This window comes from Sus scrofa, chromosome 8 (assembly GCF_000003025.6).
Source record: "Sus scrofa isolate TJ Tabasco breed Duroc chromosome 8, Sscrofa11.1, whole genome shotgun sequence".
NCBI lineage: Eukaryota > Metazoa > Chordata > Mammalia > Artiodactyla > Suidae > Sus > Sus scrofa.
The window spans coordinates 89823979-89842339 of NC_010450.4; the positions used below are offsets into that span (position 1 = coordinate 89823979).

The following is an 18361-nucleotide window of genomic DNA, read 5'->3' on the forward strand; positions in this document are numbered from 1 at the left end:
ACTTTTCTGTCTTTCTTAAATATGTGATTAAACACTTGGTGGTGGTGTTTTAAGACTTTATTTTTTGTGCTAGGTTCCAAATTGAGGGGAATGTACACGTTTCTCGTATACCCCTTGTCTCCGCACATGAACAGCCTCCCTCTTCATCTCCCACAGAGTGGTACATTTGTTACAACTGGTGAATCTACATCAATACATCACAATTACCTAAAGTTCATAATTTATGTAATAGTTCACTGTTGATGCTATAAATTCTGTGGGTTTGAACAAATGTATAATGATATGTATTCATTATTACTGTATAATACAGAGTATTTGTACTGCCCTAAAATTCTCTCTGCTCTACCTATTTATTCCTCCATCCCACACACCCACTTGCAATCCCTGAACTTTTTATTATCTCCATTGGTTTGCCATTTCCAGAATATTACCGAGTTGTAATTATACAGTCCATAGCCTTTTAAGATTGGTTTCTTTCCCTTAGTAATATGCATTTAAGGTTCCGCCATGCATTTTCATAGCTTGATAACTCTTTTCTTTTTAGTGCTGAATACTATTTCATTGTCTGGATGTACCATAGTTTATATGTTTATTCAGCTAATGAAGAACATCTTCATTACTTCAAAATTTTCACAGTTATGAGTAAAGCTACTATAAACATCTATGTGCAGGTTTTTGTGTTTGGACATAATAAGTTTTCAGATTTGGGGGGTAAATACCAAGAACCACGATTGCTGGATGATAGAGTAGGATTATATTTACTTTTGCAAGAAACCACCAAACCATCTTTATAAATGGCTGTACCACTTTGCCTTGCAGTGATGATCAGAATACATGTTGCTCGACATCATCACCAGCATTTGGTGTGGTCAGTGGTCTAGATTTTGGTAATTCTAGCAGGTTCTTAATGGCACCTCCTTTTTTAAATGTGTGTTTCCCTGATGACATGATACAGAGCATCTCTCATATGCTTATTTGCCATATGTGTATCTTTTTGGTGAGTATATGAAAGTCTTTGGCCCGTTTGTTAAAATCAGGTTTTTTGTTTCGTGCCATTGAGGTTTAAGAGTTCTTTGTATATTTTGGATAACAGTCCTTTATCAAATGTGCTGTAAATATTTCCTCCCAGTCTGTGGCTTAGTCTTCTCATTCTTTTGATATGTGTTTCACAGAGGTTTGTAAATTTAATTAAATCCAGCTTATAAGTTATTTCTTTCATGGATCATGACATTTGTGCTATATCTAAAAAGTCACTGCCATACCTAAAATAATCTTATGCTTACTTCTAGGAGTTTTATAGTTTCATGTTTTACACCTTTGTCTGTGGTGAAGGATATTAGCTCTGTGTCTAACTCATTTTTTTCTTGCATGTGGATGCCCAGGTGCTCCAGCACCATTTATTGAAGATATTGTCTTTGCTCCGTAGTAATGCCTTATATGTCTCTGTCTGGGCTCTCTATTCTGTTCTACTGATCAATTTTCTACTCTTTCACTGATTCTATGCTTTCTTGACTATGATAGCTTTATAGTAAGTCTTGAAGTCAGACAGTGTCAGTATTCCAACTTTGTTCTTATTCAATATTTTGTTGGCTATTTTAATTCTTTTGATTTTTAATATAAACTATAGAATTAGTTTGTCCAAATCCACAAAATAACTTGCTAGTATTTTTATTGGATTGCATTAAATCTGTAGATCAAGATGGGAAGAACTGATATCTTAGCAATATTGGTAATGTTGAGTCTTCCTATACATGAACGTGAACTATCTCTCCATTAATTTAGTTCTTTTATTTTGTTCTTAAGTGTTTTATAGTTTTCCTTATATAGATCTTATACACATTTTTTAGGTTTATATCTATCTATTTCATTTTTTTAGTGTTAACGTAAGTGGTTTTGTATTTTTACTTTTAAATTCCACTTGTTCATTGCTGATATGTAGGAAACCAATTGACCTTTGTTTATTAACTTTCTGTCTTCCAACCCTACTATAATCACTTATTCGTTTCAGGGGATTTTTTTGGTCATTTCTTTCAGATTTTTTACACAGATGATCATGTCCTCTACAAAGTTAATTATATCTCTCCCTTTCCAACCCATACACCTTTTACTTCCTTTTCTTGTTTTATTGCACCAGCTAGAATTTCTAGTACAATACTGAAAGAGTGATGAGAGAAGATATCCCTGCCTTGCTCTAATCTTAGTGGGAAAACATTGCTTATCACCATTAAGATTGATTTTAGCTGTAGAATTTTTATTGATGTTCTTTATATAGTTGCAGGAGTTTGGCTCTATTCCTAGTTTACTAAGAGTTTTTATTTTAAATGTTAGCTGGCTTTTATCAATACTTTTTCTGAAGTTCCTGCTGTGGTTCAGAAGGTTAAGGACCCAAAGTTGTCTCTGTGCGGATGCAAGTTCAATCCATGGCCTTGCTCAATGGGTTAAGAGTCCAGCATTTCCATAAGCTGCAGCATAGATCACAGATGTGGTTCGGATCCCATGTTGTGGTGGCTGTGGTGCAGGCCTCACCTGCAGCTCCAGTTTGACCCTTAGCCCCAGAACTTCCATATGCCTCAGGTGCAGCTATAAATAGAAAAAAAATTAAATACCTTTTCTGCATCTCTTCATATGATGATGTGATTTTGCTTTTTTTTTATCCTATAGATGGATGGCATTAACTAATTTTCAAATGTCCAACCTTCCTTGCTTAACAGAAATAAACCCCACTTGGTTGTAGTGTATAGTTCTTTTTATACATTGTTACATTCATCTTGCTAATAATTTGTTGATACTTTTTACATCTATATTCGTGAGAGATTTTGGTCTATAGTTTTCTTTTCTTGGAATGTCTTTATCTGGTTTTAGTATTAGGGTAAATCTTGACACATAGAATGAATTAGAAAATATTTCCTCTGCTTTCATCCTCTGAAAAACATTATAGATACTTGATACAATTTATTCCTTAAATGTTTGGTATAATTCACCAGTGGGCCACCAGTGGCACCAGTTGGGCCTGGTGCTTCCTATTTTGGAAAGTTATTAGTTTTTGATTGAATTTCTTTGATAAATACAGGGCTATTTAGATTGTCTATTTTTCTTATGTGAGTTTTGGCAAATTATGTCTTTAAAGGAATTGATCCATTTAATCTATTGAATTTGTGGGCCTAGAGTTGTTCATAGTATTCCTTCATTATCCTTTTAATATTTGTGAAGTCCATAGTGATGCTACTTCCTTCATTTATGACATTGGTCATTTGTGTCTTTCTTCTCTTTTTTTCTCAGCCTGGCTTAAGAATTATCAGTTTATTTTATCTTTTTAAGGAAGCAGCTTTTCATTTTGTTGATTTAATAAATTTAGTTTTTGTTTTAAACTCCATTAATTTCTTCTCTAATTCTTATTTTTCTTCTGCTTACCTTGGATTTAATTTGCTATCCTCTTTTCAGTTTCTTAAATGGAAACTTAGATTATTGATTTTACATCTTTTTTCTTTTCTAATATATGCATTTGATGCTATAAATTTCCTTCTAAGTGCTGCTTTTGCTAAATCCCACAATTTTTCATAAGTTGTTATTAATTCAATTTAGGAAAAATATTTTAACATTTCTCAATAGATTTCTTCTTTGACTTTTGTTTTATGAAGAAGTTTGTTGTTTAATCTCCATGTATTTGGGGATTTTCTTGTTATCTTTCTATTATTGATTTCTAGTACAATTTCATTGTGATCTGAGAGTAGACATTGTATGACTTCTATTTTTTTAATTTTTTAAAGTGTATTAAGACCAAGAATATAGTCCATGTTGGTAAATGTGCCATGTGAGCTTGAAAAGAATGTGTATGCTGCTGTTGTTGGGAGATCTCCTCTATAAAATCAGTCAGATCCAGTTGATAGATAGGGGTGAGTTAAACTATGTCCTTGCTGACATTTTGCCTACCGATATGTCCATTTCTGAGAGAAGGATTTGAAGTCTCCTACTATGATAGTGGATTCATCTATTTCTCCTTGTAGCTCTATCAGTTTTCGCCTCTCTTAGTTTGATGTTCTGTTGTTAGGCACATACATGTCAAGAATCGTAGTGCCTTCTTGAAAAATTAACCCCGTTATCATTACATAATTCCCTTTCTTATCCCTAATAACCTTCCTTGCTTTGAAATCTGCTCCATCTGAAAATAATATAGCTATTTCTGACTTCTTTGATTATTATTAGTATGATATATTTTTTTCCAGCAGTTTACTTCAAATCTGTATGTGTCCTTATATTTAAATTAAGTTTCTTAGAGACATCAGACACCTGGGTCTTGTTTTAGATTCACTCTGATAATTTTTATCTTTTAATTGGTTCATTTGAACCATTGATGTTCAGAATGCTCATTGATATATTTAGATTTATATCTACCACAAGCTGTTTTCTAGCTTAAGCTCTCCTTCTTTTTTTCTATTTTTGAGTGTCTTCCACTCTTTTTCTGCTTTTTGTGTTTTCAAATGAGCATTTTATATGATTCTATTTTCTTTCTTAGCATATCAGTTATACTTCTCTTTTTTACTATTTTTGTACTTATCCTATGGTAACCATAACTGTTGCAAAGACATTTACATCTAATTTAAGTCCACTTTCAAATGACAGTATACCACTTCATGGGTAGTGTGAGTACCTTTTAATAACAAAATAATCTTAATTCCTTCTTTACATCCATTGCATCATTGCTGTTATTCCTTCACTTATATGTAATCACACATAAGCATATATGTATATACATATGCATATATATATGTTATATAAGCATATATAATCAAATACATTGTTGGTATTATTTTGGAACAAATAATTATTATATCAACCAAGAATAAGAAAAATGTTTTTATCTTCACTTATTCCTTTGATTTTCTTCCTTTATGGAGATCTTAATTTCTTTTTTAAAATTTTATTAAAGTATAGTTTATTTATAATGTTGTGCCAATTTCTGCTGAACAGCAAATTGGGCCAGTCATACATATATATACATTCCCTTTCTTATATTATCTTCTCTCATGGTCTGTCCCAATAGACTGGATATAGTTCCATGTGCTATATAGTAGGACCTATTACTTATCCATTCTTTTTTTTTTTTTTTTGTCTTTTTCTAGGGCCACTCCCATGGCATATGGAGGTTCCCAGGCTAGGGGTCTAATCAGAGCTGTAGCTGCCGGCCCACACCACAGCTACAGCAACGCAGGATCCAAGCCGTGTCTGCGACCTATGCCACAGCTCACGGCAATGCTGGATCCTCAACCCACTGAACAAGGCCAGGGATCTAACCTGCAACCTCATGGTTCCTAGTCAGATTCGTTAACCACTGCGCCACCACGGGAACTCATACATATCCATTCTTACTGTAATAGTTTGCACCTACTAACCCCAAACTCCCCATGCATCCCACTCTCTCCCTACCCAATAATAAAGTGAGTTTGTTGCCACTCCCTACTTTATTATTTTCCTTGTCTCTAAAGAAATCCCCCCATACTTCTCTACTTTAAGATTAAAATATATGGTATTTATGTATCTAAATATTTACTGTAGGTTTCAGTGATGTTTAAATTCTGAATTATCTTTCCATAAAGATAGAGACATGTTGGTTTGTATTTTATAGAAAACATTTAGCTTTCGGTCACAAATAGGAGTGAGTATAGTTTTCCAGTGTTACAAAGATGATTCCAAACTTCAGCTAATCTCTTTCTCAAATTGCAGCCACTTGTTTAATCTTTAATGAAAATAGAGACCAAAAATGATTGCTTAAACATATCACTGTGTGAGATTTTGGTGACTAAGAAACCCCTGAAAGAGCAGTAAACCATAATTATTGGAAAGCTTGAAACACTAGCAAAGTTTAATTGCAAATATTTAATAGAAGGCCACAAATTACGTTTTCCTGAGAGGAGCTAGGAACTATATATGTCATTTAGTAATGTATTGAAATGGCCTTGTCTAGTATGAGTGTTTCACAGAAACTTCAAGTCACCTCTTCCTGATCTATTACTTTGAATAAGCTTCCACTATCATAGCATGGCCCTACACTCCAGCTGCATAGGCAGCTGCTAAGCCATACTGACTTGCTTCTTTGCATAATCTGTTGGCAGCTGCCATGACCAGATGGCAGCCAGTGGATCCATACAGGTGTCCCAGGGACAGTGATCCACCCTAACTTTTAGCTTCTTCAAAGTAGGCTATCAGATCTTGTTTTTCTATCCATGTAGTTTTGTTTAAAAAAAAAAAAATCAGAATCCATTGCTTTCCCATTAGCTTAAATCTGTCCCGAGAAAGCTTCATGACATTCAAAAGTATCAATATCATTCATTTTTAATACTGCCTTTTCTAGCACTTTTAGAGTGGCATATGTTGCTCTGAGTAAAAGTTGAACTTTTGAATCCTGAAACAAATACACGAAATCCCTCAAATATGCCTTTGGCTTATAACCCATGGCAAGATCTTTTCTCTCTACTATAATCAGCATTATCAATGCACCATCAGTCATGAAAGAAGAATTTACAGCTGTCACTATGCTGTAGGGCTTGAGGAATGCAGGTTATACTTTGGCCATATGCTCCAGGAAGGACAAATGCCACTATCTTTGGTAAATGTATTTTTTTTCCTGGCATTTTGAAGATATACAGCATCAGAAAGGAGCCCTTCATCCCATGCCTTCTTAGCCAGACTATGCAAGAGCAATGCATACTGACACTGTTCCAATCAAGAAACAGCAGGCAGAGGCAAGTCGGTCTGCAGAGTGATGCATGGTCTCACTGGTGGAGAACTCAGCCACTGCAGATGATAGGAAATTCAATCTGCATTTAGAAATTAAAGATAGTCACTGACCTATAGTCTTGACCTTATTGAGATCAAGCATGATTTTCCTTGAATGACAAATAGGAACATAGGACATTAACTCCATACCACTTGCCACAACCATGTCATACCAGCCATAAGTAATCAAGCCAACACCTGTGGTCCTGGCTTGGTTAGCAGAGATTTGAGCCATGGTGACAGTGTAAGCAAGAGTCTTAACAGAGTGGTCAGTTCCAAGGGAAGCTTCTCTAGTCACATTGCTTGTTTTCACCTCCCATATAAATATTCCAAAGATGATATAATCAACACCTTCCCTTGGGATATTGGTCAGATGCAACAAATTCAAAAGTGCTGCCCTAGACAAATCACACTTCCCAGATCTTTATAGGAAGTACCTGAGATCAAAAATGGATTGTGAACACCATCTGCCACTACCACATTCCTTAGACAGGGTTTAGCCAAGGTATTCTTCAATTTAGTCCAAGCCCTAGGGAAACTAGTAGCTGGTAGGGATAGTTCATAGGTCTCAAGAGAATCTGAGGGCCCATTTTGCAGAACTTGGAAGATTTTTTTCAAATGGAAGTCATCCTGAAATTGTCCCGCCTAAGTTTGCATATGCTTGGGCTCCATTGTGGGCAAAGCTTGGCCCAAAGTGATAAGAGTCAAAGGGACTGGGGGCAGATTTAGCCTAGAAAGAATACCTCACACAGGCCATTGTGTTCCAAGGGCATAGCTGGCATCCTGGCTATCTGCCAGCTGCCTAAATAGACAGCCAGACATCTGATACCTCCTTGATGGGTCTCCTTCTTTCCAACAGAGAAGTTCTTTCTGCCCGTTTAGCCAAAGTGAAGGCAGCTTTGGAGTTCCTACTGTAGCATAGTGTGTTAAGGATCTAGCATCGTTCCTGTGATGGTTCAGGCTGCTGCTGAGGCATGGGTACATTCCCTGACTTCATGCAGTGGGTTAAGGATCTTGTGTTGCCTACATTGCTGCAGCTGTGGTGAAGGTGGCATCTGTGACTTGGATTCCATCCCTGGCCAGGAAACTTCCATATACACTGGGTGTGACTGAAAAAGAAAAAAAAAAAAAAAAAGTGGAGAACAATGGTAACAGACTTGCAGCAAGTTAGCATGGGGAAGGGGGTGATTTAGTATATTTGGGGCTGGACTAGGGCCAGGTTGCAGAAAGTAAAGTCCTCGGCTTCCCCACCCAATTTGAGGCACTTTCCACTCTTTAGCTTAAGATGGTATCTTCCCTGGTGACTGGCAGCTTCACTGCCTCTGGGATGTTCAGTGCTCAGGTGAGTATGGATGAGGAGTCTCCAGAGCCTGGAAAGAACTCCTTCAGAGGCTAGGACAGAATCTGAGCCTCATTTCCCTGCCCCCAGCAAAACTTTTTAAAACATTTCTTGCAAGACGCATCTCCCAGCAACAAATTCCCTCAATGTTTATTATCTGAGAATGTCTATTTCTCCTTCAATTTTTGAAGGATAATTTCACAGGTTATGGACTTCTAGGTTGGTGGAGTTTTTTCCCTCAACATTTTTAATATTTTACTTTTTGCTTGCTTGCACAGTTTCTGAGGAGAAGTTGAGGCGATTTTTATCTTTATTCTCTAAGCCCCCTGCCCTTTCTTATTTCAGGACTTTTTTCCTTACCTTTAATTTGCTAGTTTGAAAAAGATATGCCTAGCATAATAGTTTGGCCATATATCCTGCTTGGTTTTCTCTGATAGGCCTGGATTTGTGGTTTGGTGTCTGACATTAATTTGGGGAAATTCTCAGTCGTTATTGTTTTTTTCTGTTCCTATCTCTCATTCTTAGGCTTTAGTAACTAATTTCCCCAGAAGGCAGTCACTCTTAAAAACAGAGTTCTCAGGAATCATTTCAAAATGATTCCTTTTCCCTCACCCCTGCCAGAAGCCAAAGGAGATTTTCCTTTAAATATTTTCTCTGAGAACCTAGTTGAGTTTCTTGAAGTAAATCTTATGATGTCGTGGGAAGGTGGGGGTTATCTGTTGCTGAGTTCCCCTTGAGTTTTTAACTCTCAGAGTTTTAACCCACACTGAGCCTCCAAAATTCTTCTATTAGAGCCCAGGTTTCCTAACTGCCCCCTTTTTCTGAGGGGCAGTTAGGAAAACTTGTGTCCTCCTCTCTCTTAGGGATCCAAGAGGAGTTGTTGATTTTTCAGTCTATTCAGCATTTTACTTATTATTAAGACAGTGTGGTGACTTTTAATATCCTTACATCAGAACTGGAAACTGGACTCTGAGTGTGTTGTTTTAACATATAATTGCTCTACCACGATTTTAATCCCTGTCTAATAAGATCTACGTCCCTTCCTTGTTAAAGATAGTATGACTCTGCACCAATATTTACTAAGTCAGGAGTCTATAGTAAATCTGGAAACTTGGTCCACCCATATACTGTCTCACAAGGGAGCAGAAAGCACTTGAAGAAATTAGTGCTGGCATACCTCAGAGATATTGTGGGTTTGGTTCCAGACCACTGTAATAAAGCAAATATTGCAATAAAGGAGGTCATTTAAATTTTTGTTTTCCCAGTTCATATAAAAGTTATGTTTACACTAATATTATACTGCATTAATTATGCAGTAACATTATGTCTGAAGAAACAGTGTACACACATCTTAATTTAAAAATGCTTTATTGCTAAAAATGCTAACCATCATGTGATAACACAGGGTCGTCACAAACCTTCAATTTGTAAACAACACAATATTAAAAAGTGCAGTGAAGTGAAGGGCAATAAAATGAGATATGGCTGTATTTAGGGATCTTCTGTCTTTGCAGCCAGTTGTGAAACAATAACCTTTTACTCTTTTCTCCATATCTATTTTCTGCCTCTACCTGAATGTACAGGTATCTCTTGTTTCAGAAACTCTCTAGTAAATAGCTCAACATTGTGTTGGAAGGGAGTGTCTGGGCCTGTGGGAGAGTATAGAGAGAGTCAGAGCAAGCAGGTTAAGTTATTCTTGTATTATAAATCCTTATACGTGGTCCCCCACTCTCAGCCCCTAGCTATTCCTAAAACTACAGATCAATTAATAACAATCCTTTTCACCTCTTCTTTATCTTTCCTAATAGCCTAGAAATAGACTTTTTAAATATTAAAAAGTTAAGTGACTTCTCTACTGAAGGCAAGCCAAAGGAGAGAAGAGAGAAATCCTGAGCATAATTGTGAAGTCAAAGCTAATGATTCAGTGATTTTGCAAAGGTTAAAACCTACATTATCTATGTAACAATGCCAAGTACTGTAACCAGGCCTTCTCTATCCTGGGCCTCTACCCACTTGTTCCAAATGATACTAAAAACTGGTTAGTATTAGGTGCTAATTACTGAAGAATCCTTTTTTTGTTGTTAAAGAATAGGTAAATAATTTAGTCTGATTATAAAAATGGCATATTGATGATGAGTTGATATACTGTCATTATATTTTCTGAGGACAATCGTTCAATTTCAGCGTTGTAGAATATACTTTTTTTTTTGCTTTGTGAAAGTTTAATTTTTATCACAATTTTATTTGCATATTTTTGTCTCTCTTTCTCTAGATTTAACACTGATGTTCTGCCTTTTTGATTTGTAAGAAATAGTGCTAGCACATGGCTCTGCACAATCACTAGTGTCCTATAGCCAATGCTGTATTGGACTTGAGGGACCATTTTATGCATTTATCAATCACCCTGTGCTGCTCTGCAGCAAAATTCCATGGCAACATTTGTATAGCATACAGAGACCTAAAGAACCCTATGTGGCATTTCTCACTCTGATTGATTTGGGGTGTATAACTGTTTTCAAATGGACAAAAAGTAAGAAAGTAATTTTGCTTTACCAAATAGTTCTCAATGAAAGTGATTATTGCATTTCCTTATAGGCAAAGACAGGAGATCTAGGGGATTTTTCAGCTATGTCTATTCATTTAATCCCTTACCAGATAAGCTTGTAAAAATCAAAGAACTGATTCTTCCCACTCCCAGTACACACGTTTTATTTAAAGACATTCCCTAGAAAAGGCAAAAAAAGACCAAAAAAAAAAAAAAAATTCTCTGGCGTAGGCTGGAGGCTACAGCTCCAACTAGACCCCTAGCCTCGGAACCTCCATATGCCACAGGAGTAGCCCTAGAAAAGGCAAAAAAAAGACAAAATAAATAAATAAATAAAGATATCAATGAGCCACTCACGCAGAAAAAATGTGAGCTTAATGTATATATAGAGACAGAACCACACACATATATATGATATTTGTCCACTTCCATATATAACCATCATTTTAGAAAATAGAGATCATACTGCATATTTAAGTTTGTACATTATAATTTTTACTCATCTAAATATTGTGAACATTTTAATATTTCTCATTAAAATCCCTACTACAATACCACTTTTAGTATAGAGTTATGTTAAAATTTATTAAACCAGCTACCTATTGTTGAACATTTTTTGCTGTTTATAAATTCTCATAATCACAATAGATTCAGAGAATATTCCTTCATATAAATGAACTATTAATTATTTAGACTAAAGGTATAGAACATATTTCTATGAATGAGTCATTTTATATTTTTGGCACTATCACCAGTCTTAGTCTTAATATTGAGTTTAGCATGGTTGAATATATTTTTAATCAATCTTGATTTTGTATACTCATCCTTTCACAGTTTCAGCTGGAAAACTCACTGTTTTTCTTTTTTTCCATTTATAATGATTTTTATTTTTTCCATTGTACCTGATTTACAGTGTTCTGTCAAATCCCCACTGTACAGCAAGGTGACCCAGTTACACATACATGTATACATTCTTTGGTTTTTATTCAACTTTGAATTTCTTCTTATAATCTGCAAGATATGGAGAAAATAGTCTCCCTTATGTTCCTTTTATTTATTATATTTACATTAATTTTTAATTCACATAAAAACAGCACATATTTTTTCTATCAATAATTTTTAGATAGCATATCTTTATTTGCATTCAATTTTGAAAGGTCCTTTCTGTCCCAAGACCAGATGCATATTATAATTTATATTTTTCTGTTGTTTAATTTAACATTTGTTTCCTTAATTTTTAATTTTTTACTTCTTTAATATGTTTGAGATGTACATTGTTATATAATGTGGTATAGAGCTCAAAATTTTAAAAATCTGCATACTTTTTGAAAGTTCATTATTCTGTTTATTTTTTTCTGATAGTTTAAAGGCCTGCCTGGTTAATTCCTATTTATAAATACAAAGTTTACTTGACTTTTTATAGCAAATTATTGTCTTCTAGTTAATATATAAAATTCCTTTGAATTTTTAATGGAATATCATTAATAATTTACATTTTTAAGCTTATCAGGTATTTTGGATGTTATCAAAATTTTGTATCTCAGTAATATTTATTTAAGAATATTCCAGCTTTTTATTTTTCAAAGTTATCTGTATTTTAAAATGCAGAATAGAGTCTTAAATTTCTATTTGTTTTAATATGCTATATTACTTTCCACTTATTTTGATATATTATTTTCTTTATTTGTAATTAGTTCCATTAATTATGTAAAGCCATTTTGTGTTATCCATCCATGTTTTCCTATAATACTCAATCCCATTTTTAAAAATACGTGATGGGATTTAATTTATTATTTTATTAAGAGTTCTGTCTCATTTAGGGGTGGGAGAGTAGAAGGTACTAACTATTGGGTATGACATAGGTTCAAGGGTGTATTGTACAACATGAGGAATATAGCCAATATTTTCTAGTAACTGTAAATGGAAAGTAACTTTTTAAAAATGTATAAAAATTTTAAAAAATAATTTTAAAAAGAGTTGTGTGGAGTTCCCATTGTGGCTCAGCAGTAACAAATCTGATTCATATCCATGAGGATGTGGGTTTGATCCCTGGCCTCTCTCAGTGGGTTAAGGATCTGGCATTGCTGTGAACTAAGGTATAGGTCTCAAACATGGCTCAGATCTGGCATTGCTGTGGCTGTGGTCTAGGCCGGCAGGGGCAGCTCCGATTTGACCCCTAGCCTGGGAACCTCAATATGCCATGCTTGTGCCCACCCCCAATAAAAAGAGTTCTGTTTCAATATTGATAAATTTGTTTAGGCTGTAGATTTCACATTATGTTATTTTCTCCAGGTTTGGTAGCAATTGTGAACATAATATGAGAAGCTTTTCATGTTTTCTAAGTTATGCTTAGATAACAACAGTCAAATATTCCTTCAAATGTTAAAGTAATATTCTTTTAAAATTGGCTGTAATCATCACTTTTAATTGCAGTAACATTTCTGTGTAAACTTTCTCAAATTTTATTCCTTATTATCATTATTATTATTATTATTATTATTTTTGCTTTTTAGGGCCACACCTGCAGCATATGAAAGTTCTCAGGCTAGGGGTCGAACTGGAGCTGCAGCCGGTGGCCTACACCACAGCCATAGCAACGCAGGATCCAAGCTGTGTCTGTGACCTAAACCACAGCTCATGGCCATGCTGGATCCTTAACCCACTGAGCAAGGCCAGGGATGGAACTCGCAACTCATGGATCCTAGTCGGGTTTGTTAACTGCTGAGCCATGAAGAAAGCTCCCTTTATTATTACTTAATTTATTCCATTTCTCCTTAAAATGCTATAAATTGTTGATATATATTTAATTGCATTTCTCCTGGAAGCATTATAAATTGTTAATATATATTTAATATAAAATAATCTACTCCTTCCATCATTTATTAGTAGAGAATTACATACAATTGATTTATAATTAAAAATACAGTTCTACACAGTGTCTGGCAGGCACCACATATACTGCTCCAATCCATATAATAGTTGATGAGTGGAGCCTGGAACAGGAAAATATTGTTTTCTGCATTATGCTACTTAGAAATTTGTATATTTTACTGACCATTTCAAAGAAACATCTTGATTTTTTAAATTATTTGTATAGTTCATATTTTTCATTTTTATTAATGCTACTCATATTTTCATTACTTTTTGTCCCACTATCAAGTTCATTAGTTTTCCAACATATTAATTTTACTACTCAGTTTCATTTTTATATAATAATAATTTTTTTTTTAGGGACTCACCTGCAGGTTATGGAAGTTCCCAGGCTAGAGGTTGAATCAGAGCTATAGCTGCCAGCCTACACCACAGCCATAGCAACACCAGATCTGAGCTGTGTCTCCAACCTACCACAGCTCATGGCAATACCAGATCCTTAACCCACTGAGCAGGGACAGGGATTGAACTTGTATCCTCATGGATATTCATCAGGTTCATTACCACTGAGCAACAATGGGAACTCAACAATACAAAATTTTATGTTAATGTTTTTTGCTTGCAAGTTGTGTTATATGCCATATATTTTGACACATGATTCTTATGAATATATTCAAAATGGTACTTTCCTTCTTTGACTTGAGTATCTCAAGAAAATGTTTTTGTATTTTGTTTATTTAAATATCCAAACTGAATTCTTCCTGAATTGTTCTATAGATTTAATGTGATCTTAAATAAAAATAGGAGCATTTTATTTTAGTAGAAAAAGCTGATTTTGGAGTTCTCCTGTGGTGCAGCAGGTTAAGGATCTAGCAGTGTCACTGCAGCGACCCAAGTCTGTGATGCAGATTCAGTTCCTGGTCTGGGAACTTCCACTAGCCATGGGCATGGCCAAAAAAAAAAAAAAAAAAAAAAAAAAAGAAGCTGATTTTATAATGTTTAGTCTTCCAAGGGCAGCTTCTTGCTTCTTCTCTGATATTGTGTGAGTTTAGATCCTGTAAAAACCAGGTATAAAAACAGGCTTAGATTGGTGAGAGAATTATTGGAGAGAAATGCCATTAAAGATTAGAGAGGAATAAGCAATTGAGGCTGGGGAGAGCCTTTAGTCTGTGATGCAGATCTGATATTTGTGAAGGAGAGTGAGGTAATTAGGGAAGAAAAATATCTCACATTGTAACATAGTTCTACAAACATCTCGGTCAAAATAAGGGAGCCTCAAGTCAAAGTCACTCATTGGAAGAATTACACATCTTGCAGGAATGGGCCTGCATTGTTCCCATTGCCAGCCTCAGTCACCACCCACTGCAAGTGTGGCCTTCATGAGAATGTGATTACAACTCGCAAAAGGTGGCTTCTGGTGCTTTTTCACAGCCACCATAATCCATGCCTTTTTTTCACAGATCTTCTTCTCTATGTAGATTTATATAGTACCTCTAAGGTTTCTGTGACCTCTCTTCTTGAAGAAAAACATAGAAGAGGGAGTCTAGTAGAACAAATTACAGCCTCTTTCACTGCGTTTGATCTCTGGGTCACAGTCTGGTATTTATTCTATTCTTCCTACCCCATCTATCCAAAATTATTTTCAACCTCGGATGTCACTTGGTAAATCTTGGTAGCATTCCTGGTGCTATGGCCCAAATAGTACTCATTTTTGATGTGTATGAGCTCTTGATAATCATGCTCTTTTTAAACCAAAGTTGTTGTCATCGTCCATTTACAGTTACAATGGATAAGGAAGTACTAGAATAGATTACCTGGGTTCCTTTTATGTTTCTTCCTACTATCATTGTTTTAAGGTAGTCATTATTATTTCTCTTTCATATGTTAGTCCTTGGACACAAACAATCCAAAGAGATCTTGGCAATATTCTGTCATAAGAGTGTATCCTTTTGGAGGATGAAGTCCTTCAGTCTCTCAAGGTCCACAGTTGTGGGAACAGGGAGCACAAAATCCTTTAATGGGTGGTTGGGAATGATGGTAATCAGGGTCTCCTCTGCTTCTACCTCTTGGGTTTCTCAACCTGTGCTTCGGTGTCTTTTAAGATAAAGCGCCATGCAAATGTCTTTGATATTACGCACATATTACACTCTAAAAATGGCATCCTAGTCACACCTCTTTCAAGCATGAACTTTAATTGTACCTTGAGAAGGCTCTTCCTATATTAAATTGGCTGCTTCTGGATGGTTCAGTATGTGATATGATCTGTTGACACTATGGACGTGGGTTCATTACTACACATTCCTTGCTATGAAGTAGATCATTTGATAAGATTCTATATTGTATGGGATTCTATACAACAGAAGTAGATGAGGCATTCCACAAGCCCCTGGATAGCACTTCTGACTGAGATGCTTCTGAAGAAAACAGGAAATTGCTTATCCAGAAGAAGGATTCATACATCTGGAGACAAATCTCAGACTCTTCCAGGATGAAAAGAATTCTATGTCGACAATTTGCCATCAAGATCTCCTTGAAGAATGCTATATTAGTGCTTAACTTTGGTCTCTATCTCTAACAAGGTGGACATTCACAGTCATCAGTGGCTATTCACATTCATAACTGAGAGTTCATGCTGTTGGTTCCATATGTAGAATCCATCTGTGTCACTGTTTCACTAATTTCCTGTACCCGCTCCTCAAGATTAAGAGAGGCCAGTGACAAAGACAGGCTATCAGCAACTGTCTTAAGTAATATTGTCCACTACTTTGTTCATGCCTCTTCTCTGACAGTATTCTCTGGTGAACATTAAACTATAATACAAAAATATTCACTCTTTTTGACCACTTCTGTATATTCAACTATGCTACTCTTGTCCAGACTTCTATATATATTCTTATATCAGATCACTTCTTTTTTCACCTAAAGTGGATAAACAGATTTATTGCTTGTGGCTCTGAAATGTTGAATAGTTTTTCCTCCTTAAGGTCATTCAAGGCCATGCTGAAATGGGGCTGAAGTCCAACTGAAACCAATTTTCATCTTGTACCCATATTCTGAACCCATAAGCCAAGTTCAGACATTTTCCTCCTTTTCAGCTGATCAAATGGGACCTCCTGCTTTGTGATTCATCCAGAAAAATCTCTAGTTCCAAAGATCTCATGTCTCACTGGAATGGAACTGCATTAGAACTACTTCTCTTCCTGGCCAGATGGGAATAAGTCTTTGGAAAGCATGACCATAGTATGAAAGTGGTGATGGATCTGAAAAAACAGCAGCTAGAGCCATCCACCAGTTACATTCTCTGTGGCAAGAGATCTGAGAGGCATATTCTCATGGCTTCCACAGATACTGTCTCATGTTTAATGAAAAATTCTTTAAATTAGAATATCCCTCATTTTCCAAGAGCCTTTAATTTTCTCTAGTTAAAGACATTTTGGAGAGGCCCTGGTAGGCTTTTCTCTACATTCTTCCAGCTTTCTTTTGAAAAAAAAATTGAGGTTTCTATTTATGGATTTTTAAAACTTGACTTTAACAGCACAAAATTCCTAGAGGCTTAGATAGGAAGTGGCCGCCTTTTTTCAATTTTCGCATTTATACAGGTATAGAAGATTTTGTTTGTTTTTTGTTTTATCATTTAGTTCTGGTTTTGGAAAAGAATTTAAAGAACCTGCTCATGTATTCATCTTAGAAGTTCTACTGATCCCTGTTGATTTACCAGTTTACTCAATCTATGTGTCTAATTGTATGATGGATCTTGTCCCCATCCAAACACTTTTGAAAGCAAATGAATGAGATCTCTGAACTGAGAAGGTTATTTGTTTTAGGCAAGGTATCTAGTCGGCAATAGGTAAAATGGTTGAATAGATAGATGAACACAGTTGAAATGAGCACTGTTTTGCAGAAAGATAACGTAAGTTCATGGATTGTACTAAACCTAGTCAAGGTATCTTTTCACAATTAAACTTTTCTGAAAGATTTCTTCTGCATATGTGAATTAATTCATTAACTTGACTTGTTTTGTCTTTTTAGAAAATTATTTTGGAGTTCCCATCGTGGCACAGTGGAAATGAATCCGACTAGGAACCATGAGGTTGTGGGTTTGATCCCCGCCTTGCCCAGTGGTTTAAGGATCTGGCATTGCCATGAGCTGTGGTGTAGGTCACAGACGCGGTTCCGATCCTGCGTTGCTGTGGCTCTGGTGTAGGCCGGTGGCTACAGCTCCTATTAGACCTCCCCAGCCTGGGAACCTCCATATGCCATGGGCGCAGCCCTAAAAAGACAAAATATATGTATGTATATATTTTAAGCAATTTAATTCTTAGAGCATTAACTTATCCTTCAAGAAGTACATTTAACTTACCTGTGTTAAAAATATCCAAAAAAGAACACAGAGAAGCCATTTTATCCTGAAACAATTGGAAATGAAATAGTCACCAAAAGTTTAAATTTACAAAAAAAAATCATACTTTTATAATGATATTTAGCTTAAAGCATTTTAATATGCAGTATCTGGCAAATATTTTTAAATAGAACCAAGGTTTTTTATTGAAAATATATCTGTAGATTAATGTTCTCATAATTGTAATTCAGTGTGGCTTCAATGTCTCTAAGGTTTTTTTAATTAAGTGAGGTGAGAAATTAAATTGAAGAAGTAAACAAGAGAAAACCAAAATTTAAAAAATCAAATCACAATTAAATTTGAATACAGATGTATTTTAAAATTTTGTCATTTCCTGCAATAGTTTAGAGTTGTATTAACCATAGCTGATTTAACAGCATTATAAAACTAATTTCCTTTTACTGAGTTTTTCCAAATCATTAGATGTTGTTTT

At 35.3% G+C, this 18361-nt stretch overlaps 1 pseudogene; it reads right to left on the reverse strand.

The window, feature by feature from the left end:
- On the reverse strand, positions 6007 to 7393 carry LOC100514415 (annotated as a pseudogene).